This window comes from Siphateles boraxobius, unplaced genomic scaffold, assembly GCF_051911475.1.
Source record: "Siphateles boraxobius isolate OS27281-9 unplaced genomic scaffold, OSU_SipBor_1 9, whole genome shotgun sequence".
Taxonomy (NCBI): Eukaryota; Metazoa; Chordata; class Actinopteri; order Cypriniformes; family Leuciscidae; genus Siphateles; species Siphateles boraxobius.
In genome coordinates this window covers 10206462-10217500 of record NW_027509219.1, presented here as the reverse complement: position 1 = coordinate 10217500, position 11039 = coordinate 10206462, and the positions used below count along the sequence as shown (strand labels likewise).

General features: G+C 40.5%; 1 protein-coding gene across 1 annotated transcript in view; it reads right to left on the bottom strand.

Moving 5' to 3' along the window:
- LOC143732008 (solute carrier family 12 member 5-like) overlaps positions 1-11039 on the bottom strand; it is a 138860-nt gene that overhangs the window by 107393 nt on the left and 20428 nt on the right. The gene's annotated exons all lie outside the window — the stretch shown is intronic.

Here is an 11039-nt window from a genome sequence, read left to right as displayed (position 1 = left end):
ACAGCAAAGCAACACAACCATACAATAGATGACAATGGACACTGAACTGAAACAGAACCAAACATATAAACAGGTAATATTGGTAGTGATTGATGAGTGAATGATTAAGGTATATGATGACGAAACACAAAGAGTCCAAACAAACGTGATTGTGACAGCCTGGAAGTATAAGTCTAAGTATAAGTCTGGTAACAATTTACAAAAAGGTTTATGTACAGTAATAGGAATGAGCATGAATCAACTATTGTAACGGTTATGTTCTCTGTCTGGACTCTTATGTTGTTTGTCTTTTGGCTGCCATGTTTCCTTCCTGTGTTTAGTTCCTGTTCCATTTGTTCCCATTGCTAGTTGGTTTGGTTACTGATTGGTTGCCTTCTTGATTGGCTTATTTTACCTTCGTCTTTGAAACTACTGCAATTTAGATTCTCTGCTCCTTTTCCTTTGCCTGCATCGTGACAGAATACAGGACCACGCATGGATCTAGCAGCAGCCATCATAGCCCTCGCCGGAGAACGCCCACCACAAACCCAGAGCCAATGCCTGGCTAGGACCCAGAGTCACAGCCCACTGCAGACCCAAAGCAAGCCAAGTATGACCCGGTGTGTGAGCCAGTATGTTCATCCCTGAGGGAGTGCTGGTGGAGTTGGACATCGTGGGGCAGAATTCAATTCATCCTCCTAGCCCTGAAATTAATTCCTAACCATGTAAACTCCTGGATTCCCTGATCCTAGTGTTCACCCCCAAGTCTTTGTCGCTGCTGGTCTCGCCCAGCCCTAAGTCTCATTTGTTGCTGCTGGTCCTGCCCAGTCTCAAGTCTCCTTTGTCGCCGCTGGTCCTGCCCAGCCTCCCACTCCCTCCTCCTCTGCAGATTCCATCTAATTCCTTGGCTCCACTAGCTCCCTTTGGCCCCTCGACCTCTCCTTTGGTGGCCCCATCCAACTATTCGGACGTGCCTTTGGCTTTCCATTTTCCAGCTCCACATTGGTGTGAGGATCCCCTAGCGCCAACTCAGGCCTCCAAGCCCTGGACTCCACCTCGGCTCCACGCTCCCTCGGCTCCAACATGGTTCATCATCTCTCAGGCTCTGCCGGGATCCCTCGTCCCTCCGGCTCTCCCTTGGTCAGTCATCACTCTGGTTGCCCCACAGACTACCAGACCTTCGGATACACCTTGTCTTTCCAATGGGCTCCTCCTTCCCTCTGGTTCCACTGTTGTCCTCAATCCCACCGGCTCCACCAATGTCTGCAAAGCCCCCTTCTGCATGCAGTTCCGCTGTGGCCCACCAATCTATTGGTGTCACCTTTGTCACCTTTGTCTCCTTGGCTCTGCCTGGGTCGCCAACTCTCATGGCTCCACCTCTATCTGAAGTCCCCTTGGTTCCACCTGGACTCACCGCCGAGGCTCAACCCTGGTTCCTTCCTCCCGCTGTGGGCCTTAATTTGGACACTGCTCTAGGTCACTCCCTGGCTCCTTCTTCCATCATTTCCTCCTTGGTCTCCTCTTTACCAGCTCCTGCAGGTCCCTGACCACAACCAAAATCCCCACCCTCCCTTCACTGTTTGACTTTCTGTTAAGCCTTCTGGGAGGAGGGAGTACTGTAATGTTCACGTTCTATGTGTGGACTATTTTGTGGACTGTTTCTTTCCTGTGTTAGTTGGTTTCTAGGGTTACTTATTGGTTCATTGATTGTTCACCTGCGTATTGTTTGCTTCCTCATTTAGCCATGTATTTAAGCCCTCAGTTTGGTTCTTCTCTTTTTCCTGTATTGTCTTTCCATGTGTGAAGCTGTTACGCGGATCTTTGCCTTCTGGATGTCGTTCATTGTTTTATTAAATAAACTAAAACTGATGCAATTTAGATCCTGTGCTCTACTTCCCGTGCCTGCACCGTGACAATTATGAACAATAATATATCAATAAATAATGTAAAAACTGGTTTAGGGTTTTATTTTCTGGTAAAACTTTACAGAAACATCAATAGCTTACATGAAATAATTAAGTAATGCTTATGGTCAGTTCCATGTACACTAATACATTATTACATTTGTTTATTTAAAATTGTGTATTGTTCATTCAGGATACTTAATGAATTAAATAATGTTAATAAATTTAACTTTGTACCAAGTGTTGCCTGTTTTATTTTCTAGAAAACGGGGTTTGATATTAAATCACATAGGGGCATCGATATTTCAACTCAGCCATTTCATGAGACTCATGAATCAAACACCTCGACGTTATTGTCCCTTAATGTTTCAATATGTGATGAAATACTTATGAGGCATAAGCTAAGTAAGGAATGATTGCCAAAGGCTTTTACAGGCTCTATGTCATGCAACAGGTTGTGGAATGGTTGTGAGATTAAGTGATGTAGAAATCTTGCTTTTTGCTATCTTTTATACACACTTTTCTTCTGACCTCAGAGGTAAACTCCGCTGAGTCTTCCTTTCTGAGAGCTTTCTATAAATACTGAGAATAAATTAAGGTATGGGAGATTTCAAAGGTTTTTATTTTCCCAAAGTGCAGGATGGTGAGAAAGGGCACACAGGAACGAGGAACACACAAATGGTTGGACACATAAATGATAGAATGCACTTACGGATCAGCTCAAAGTCAGAGAGGAGAAAAAGAGAGAACCATTTATGGATAAAAGCCTCTGTGAAGCTGGAAAGGAAACTATAGAAATATGGGGCTTTGGAACAGGCATCAAATGTTTATAAACATTTATAATATATAATATGTGCATGTACAGTAGAGTCCAAAGGTATAAAATCACATTGAATTCAAAATCTGATTTAAAGCAGAAATAAAAATAAAGTTTTGAACCATTTAAAACAAAGATACATGACTTAAATGAATATTAAATATTATATCTATATGGATAACATGATTATCAGATTAAGCAGCTCAATTTCATTGAAGCAAAAGGAGGAATGTGTACTGAAATGTTCTTAAATGATATGCATTACAAATTGATAAAAGTTCTACCAAAATAATCTGTTATGTAAATTGAATCAGAGAGACAGAGAGAATTAGAAAAAAAAAATGGACCAATCAACCTTATGCAGATATGTGGTACCAAGGTCCAGAGTGAAGAAAAGGAGATAAGGTTTTGAGAAGTATCAGAACATGCTGGCCTGGCTGTATTCATGTTGTGAATCTCCACTGAGACTGCCACTTTTTCTCCTAAAAGCATTTAAGTGCGGCATCTCTGCTATTTTTAGCATCAGTAGTCCCAGGAAACCAAAAATGTTTCATGAACTCTGATATTTCTCTGAGATTAAATAATCTGTTCTCATATCTGTCTATATTTTTGAAGTGTAAAGACTTCATGAATAATTCATAAATTAAAGCACATTCACAGATTGTTTACTTCACCATCAATAGTGTTCGCCCAAATCCAAATACATTGTCAAAAATGTATGTTGGTTTGCATGTTCATAGTCTGAAAAAGCTAAACAAAAAAAAAGGTGAATTTCTCTCTCAATAGTCCAAAATGTAGATTATATTCCACAGTGACTGCACAACTTTATCCAATTAGGCATCAAATACCTCAAATAAAATTATTTTCTAACGATATAACACAATGTAGGGGCCATTATACCTTGGTGGCAATGCCCGTCATGCATGCGGAGGTTGCCACCCTACTGGTTAAGGGTGTGATCGAGACCCGCCCTCCAGCCGAGATGAAGTTCGGATTCTACAGCCCCTACTTCATTGTACCCAAGAAGAGCGGTGGGTTACGGCCAATCCTGGACCTGCGCATCTTGAACCGAACCCTTCACAGGCTTCCTTTCAAGATGATGAAAGCCAAACGCATTTTCGAATCTGATCATACGTTGGATTGGTTTGCAGCGATCAACCTGAAGGACGCATACTTTCATGTCTCCATTCTTCCTCGACACAGACCTTTTCTTCAGTTTGCTTACGAGGGGCAGGCATACCAGTACACGGTACTTCCATTCGGACTAGCCCTGTTTCCTCACGTCTTCACAAATGTTGTCGAGGCAGTCCTTGTGCCCACTCCGGCAACACGGGGTTCGCATCCTGAACCATCTCGACGACTGGCTGATTCTAGCTCACTCTCGAGAACAGGTTTGCGAACACAGGTACCTGGTGCTCCGGCACCTTGCCCGTCTGGGCCTTTGGGTCAACTTGGAAAAGAGCAAACTCTCCCCCGGGCAGAGGATCTCTTTTCTCGGCATGGAAATCGACTCGGTCGCCATGTACGCGCAGCTCACAATCGAGCGCGCACAGTCACTGCTGAATTGCCTGAGTCAATTCGAAGGCAAGAGTGTGGTTCCACTGAAGTTATTTCAGAGGCTCCTGGGGCATATGGCATCCGCAACTGCAGCCACGCCTCTCGGACTACTTCATGTGAGACCGCTTCAGCACTGGCTTCACGATCGAGTCCCGAGATGGGCATGGCAACAGGGCATGCTCTGAGTACCAGTTACTAGGGCCTGCCGTCAGACCTTCACCCCGTGGTCGAACCTCTCCTTTCTACGGGCCGGAGTGCCTTTAGAACGAGTGTCCAGGCATGTTGTTGTCTCCACAGATGCCTCTGCCACGGGATGGGATGCCATGTGCAATGATGTCACGTAATACGCAATTATGTTGAAACGAACGCGCATCACAGAACAGAGCAAGGCGAGCATTTGTGCTTATAAAACTGAAACTTTTTTATTTATTTTTGAAATGACCGATTGTTTCACTAGATAAGACCATTATTCATCATCTGGTATCATTTAAAGCCCTTTGAAGCTGCACTGAAACTGTCATTTGGACCTTGAATTGTTTGGGTCCCATTGAAGTCCATTATATGTAGAAAAATCCTGGAATGTTTTCATCAAAAACCTTAATTTCTTTTCTACTGAAGAAAGAAAGACATGGACATCTTGGATGACATCGGGGGGAGTAAATTATCAGCAAAAGTTTTTTTTAAAGTTAACTAATCCTTTCATTTCCAACCCTTTATTCAAAAAACAGAACTGACAGTGCATATTCACAGTGCAAAAAATACAGTGCAAAAAAATGGACTAACACAAAAAACAAACACATGTATGCTTTATGGCCCGTTTCACACATACTCCGTGTATGCGGTATGCGGTGCGTGTTGACGTGCGTATACTGTACAGGAGCAGCAAGCACTATAGTACTTTCACATATGCTGCGTTTGCAGTGCGCTACTGATCCGCAGTTTCTGTGTGCCACAAAATCAAAAATGGCTAAGTAATTTTGATTTTAAATCCAAACGTTAAATTTGACATTGTTTAACCCATACAGAAATGTAATGTATGGCCATATATGTACGTACTTATATTTTAAATAGCATGACATATATCTGTAGACTACATATATTAATTTGACTTATCTGAGAACACAATATATGTCTGCAACATATATGAACATTTATGTGTCCAAACATGTTAAGAAAATATTTGAGTTCATCCATATATGATACCATATATCTGCTTATATTACAGTAGGCTATAGTATTGGTTTCTCGCATGGATACCATTATGTATAAATATGTGACATACATATTTGTTTCCCACATATTTAATACATTTATGTAAACATAAATGCATGTGATACTGATGCATTGAAAAAAGTACATGTATGCGCCTTACATATATTTAACATTTACGTGCATATACTGGAAAATATATGGCACACATGAAAACGGCCATTTTTGCTATATTTTGAAATGTATGTTTCATATACTGTATGTCTGTGTTTTATATATATGAATTTTGCATATATTCTCATATAGGCTGCAGACATACATGGGCACTGACATTATATATGTAATTTACTTATATTGACATATATTACATTTCTGTATGGGTATGAAAATTAATTTTAATCATGATTCTTTGTTTTACATGTGGTTTCCCCCGACTATATGCACCGTGTGTGTACCATGAGTTACAATGTACAATGTGTACTATGTGACTGACCTGAGGAACATTTTTAGTCCGAATATTTCAGCAGTTATTATGTGTCTGTCCCGTATTTCTGTCGACTGAACCAGCGATATTAATCATTTGTGAATTAATCATTCTTTGGTTCGATTATTTCCTTTCCATGAATTGGCCAAACGCGCTTGCATAACGGTCTGAAACGATTTGGATTCGTTCGGACCGTTCTGTCACTGAATCATCTGAAGCTGTTTCTCGGTCAGTAACAGGGCCGGCCCGAGGCATAAGCGAACTAAGCGGCTGCTTGGGGCCCCCTGGCCACCAAGTATGTTTGCATGATTATTTACGGTATGTTTTGTGCAGCAATTGACCCATTCCTATCGACGGCAAGCCCCGAGGGGAAAAATACATTGCATACACACATATACAACGAGCGCCAGTAGCCTACATCATTACCGGTATTATAGTAAAAGACTTTGTTGGATTCTGACATGTACAATCCAACAAAGTATGTTACAATAATAATCAAAAAAAAAAAAAAAGATTTTGAGGACAGTTACACTGTATTGAGACAGTTGAGAAATAATACTATTTTTACAGTTTTCAACAATAATTGTCATTGTTGAACCCTTGCTCTTATTATGTTTCTGATTACTCAGTTTTGTCATTATTTTGGCAAATAATTTATTTGATATGTTTTGAGACAGTTTGTTTTAAGAAGTTTCAGAGAGTTAGTAAAAGAGTAAAGTAAAAGTTAAAACTTTTTTATTTAAGTAGGCTATCTATTTATTATTAAGTATTTATTTTGTATTAATACATAACCTCACTGTATTAATTTATAATGTATCATTATTGCGTGATATTTGTGTCCATAATCGTCAAGCACAGGTGACACCGCGTAGTGGCAGGGGGCCCCCAAATCAAATTCTGCTTAGGGCCCCCAAAAGGCTCGGACCGGCTCTGGTCAGTAAGAACAAATAGAGAACAAATAGCGCTGTTTTCAGTTGTTTCACTAGTTTGCTTTGAACCACGCAGCACGGCCCAGTGGATAACAGAACGCAAGCTTAAAGGAATTGCGTTTACTCCCGGTCCCGGACATTATTATTAAACAGTGTTGCTACATCCAGTGAGAAGCGTTTCAACCTGACACATCTCTCTTTTACAAACCACAAATCACTCAATGATTTTAACTAGTTTTAAATCGGATGAAACAGCCTCAACAATCCCAACACGACTGATGAGGTAAATAGCAGAAACATTGTGCCATCAACGAAGTTAGAAGACTAAATCCCTAATCACCAGCCTTACAAACATTTACTGTGAATATACTGTAGTAATTTACCATGGTTTGGGCAGAAATGTGGAATATTTATATTGAATACTATGTTGTAGTCATTTATATTGCATTAGATGTATTAGGGGGCTAGATAATTATATAATTAATTGTGTATAATTTTTACCTGTTTAGGCATTTTTTGGTAGTGAGTGAGTAGCCATGCATGGTTTTACCTATGGTTACGAAGTCTCACTGTCAGAATATTTTAATATAAGCCTATAATAATTATTAATAAAATAATTCTTACCAATAGATATGATCTTGTATAATTCATACATTTGTACATAGCTGTAAATAAGATATTATGGTCCTATAAATCTGCATACTGTTGGGTAAAACATTTCCAAGTAAATATTGATTATTGATACTGTTGTGTTTCAATAAATAAGATAAACCCATCGGCCCACCTCAACTTTTCGATTTAATAATCCGGCCCTCGAAAGAAGCTAATTGAATAGCCCTGCTCTAACCTGTTAACATGGGTACGTAAAAAAATGCGCACCGCATACGCACTGCAAACGGAGTATGTGTGAAACAGGTGTTACATCTGCTAAATATATAGGCTTTTTAAAAATAAAGTGCACAAAAAGATGTATATTTTTGTTTAAAGGGGCCTGAGCTGGCAGAAAAATAAATAATTTATAAAAATTAAAGAAAAATACAAATCAGAAAACTTAACAGGATTTGTTTGAAAAGTCAGAACTTGTTCTCTACACTACACTCGCACACACTCAAAAACTCTCACACTCACAGATGCACACACTCACAAACTTGTGTTTTTTTTGTTCTTTTTTTCAAAGATGTTATAATCTTTAAAGGGTCACTCCACCCATTTGCATTAAGATTTCCATTGTTAGAAATCCAGTCATGCTATTGAATGGTCGTGCAACACTCTTTCATTTTCCCCTGAGACGAGAGAAATCCTCTATTTACCTTTTTCACTTCCTCCTACAAGGACGCAAAAATCGTCATTTTACGTCATTGTAGGAGGAAGTGTAAAAGGGGGGGATTTCTGTGAAGACTACAAGCACTAGTTCCCACCCTTTCAAACCCGCCCATAGGGGGTTGGACCTAATGCGCTAACAGACCTATCAGATCAGTGCCAGTGCGTTTGATTTCACCGGGAGAAACTTTTTGAAAATATGGACGAAGGTACTGAATACATAGACGGATGCATTATGGAGGATCTGGATTTTGACGAAGTTATGGTAGAAACGGATTTCCGTGGCTACCTTTATGAGCTACAGTATAGTGACGAGCAGCTGAGGGCTATGGAGGAACCGGAGGCGGCTGAAGCTGCTGCCACCACAGCCGATGCAGACGATCTGCCTGCCGCGGACGAGGAGCCCGCAATGGCTCGAGCTGCGGCAGATTGGTGGAGATTGGCAGATTGGTGGTGCCTGTGCTCTCACTGTGCGCCAATGGACACAGAAAAAGAGTCTGTCTGCTGCCGAGAATTCCAGCGGTGGTACGGAATCGGAGGATGACACGGACGTGTGTGTTGTTGCTCACCCGAGTTTCGCACCCCATATGGATAGCGGCGTCCTGGAGACCTACTTTAGAATACCTAAGTTCAACTGGCAACGTCAGCCAAAGCCTACAGGGTCAAATGGTCGTCTTTCTGTAAAGTACGTTTATTTTCATTTTGTTAACACGCTAACGTGGCAGGTTCATTGCAAAAATATCTTGCAGTTAAGCTAGCTACTGTAGTGGGAGTGGTCTGCGGAGCTGAGCATTGCAATGCACTATGGGGATTGTTGTCTACAATCCACAAGCACTAAAAAGTCATTTTCTGCCTTTTATCGGCCAAGAAGGTCCCAAATTAGAAATGTATGATACTATTCTAGTACATACATGACCCACTTTCAATAAATATTCATGTCTCCACCGGTGGAATGACCCTTTAAATAAATTTAATTGAAAAAAATTATTTGACAAGCAAATGCACACAAAAGACAAGTATTGTGCATGGATAATAGGTAATAATAATAGCAATAATAATAATAATTATAACAGAAGATAATATCTCTAGTCTTAATTATAAATACAATGTATATAAAATATAAATACAATATAAAATAATATATATAAAAAAAAAACGAATACAATGGATTGACCACCTCCTATGGTATTTTGCAGCTCATCCTTTCCTAGCATATAGTGAAGTTTATCTGAGTCATTTAGAGTAAAGATTGAAAAATTCAGTGCTGCAAAGTGCTGTACCCTTTGTAGTGGTACTTGGGACAGACAAGAAAGTGTTTTCATCTTCTGCCTATCTGATTCAAATCACAGTCTGCTAATTCAGTGGTAATATATATAATTATATATTACTATGTAGTATGTACCAATTTACTAATGCTCAGACACACTCAGTCTCTCTCGCGCACAGACACTCGGGGCCCTATTTTAACGATCTGAAACGCAAGTGTCAAAGCGCAAAGCGCAAGTAACTTTGTGGGCGGATCCCGGCACTGTTGCTATTTTCCCGGCGGGATAAATGCCTCTTGCGCCTGGCGCAAATTTAAAAGAGGTTGGTCTGAAGTAGCTTCATTATTCATAGGCGTGGTTTGGGCGTAACGGGAAACAAACCAACAAGAGCTTTATATCACATTCCCTTTAAGAGCATGATGAACGAGATGCGCTTGTTCCATGGCGCAATACTATTATAACGGCGCATTTACCAGGCGCGCTTCAGAATCGGTTCACAGCCGAGGAGATCGATGTTCTCGTCAGGGCCGTAAAAGAAAGAGAAGTGACATTGGGGATGGGACAAACCCACCCAAATTAGCTTCGGTTAAACATGCATATAATAATTTGGGTAAATGTGTAAGCTTTATGCCTATTTTCCACATCATCATGGACACAACAATGATTTTCCTTGTGTTTTAATATTTTTCCTTATAATAATGTATCATTTGTAAAAAATTAAATGCATCTGTGTAGATGAGAGAATCATCTACAGTGTATGCGCGTTGTTCACACTCTGTATTATGGCCAAGCATGCGCACTTAAAATAGCATCTGAATGTACGCGCAACGCGCCATTGACTTTAGACTAGTTTTTTTCTGGTCAGTGGCGCAATTGTTTTATAGAACATCAAAATAGCATGAGGGAAAGTTTGCGCCGGAACACGCCTCCTCTTTGCGCTGAACCGCCCCGGGGAGCGCAAGTGTATTTCTAAGTTAACCGACGTGTGTCTGTGGAGGGAAAAGTCCGCTTTGCGCGGGTGCAAAATAGGAATGATACATGCGTCAGTGTACAAAGTCATTCGCGCATGGTGCAAAATAGGGCCCTCGGTCTCTTTCGCGCACTATCGCCCGCGCGCAGGCACACTCGGTTTCGAGCGATCTCGTACACACTCTGTTTCTCTCGCACTCGCTTGTAGAGTTCGCTTCACTTTTGGCCAGTCCGGTGCCCATTACATGCGCTCCGCGCTCAACTCAACTTTTTTTATTTATACTCAAACATCTCTGCGAATTATTGACTGGTGTAATAATCACGTGACACAACGAATCAATAATGAAATTCGTTGCCAGCTCTTTTAATAATCCAATTTTATTGATTTTATCGATTCTAGGGCTGCACGATATTGGTAAAAAATGACATTGTGATATTTTATTTTTCTGCGATATATATTGCGATATAAAAACACCACCAGATGACTTGAATAGCTCTATTTGGAAAGAATGAATCATTCTAGAATGACTGGGGTGGTTTTGTCATGGAGTAAATCTACATGGAAACTAATATTAATAGAATGTTAACTAATGTAGTTAACAAGAG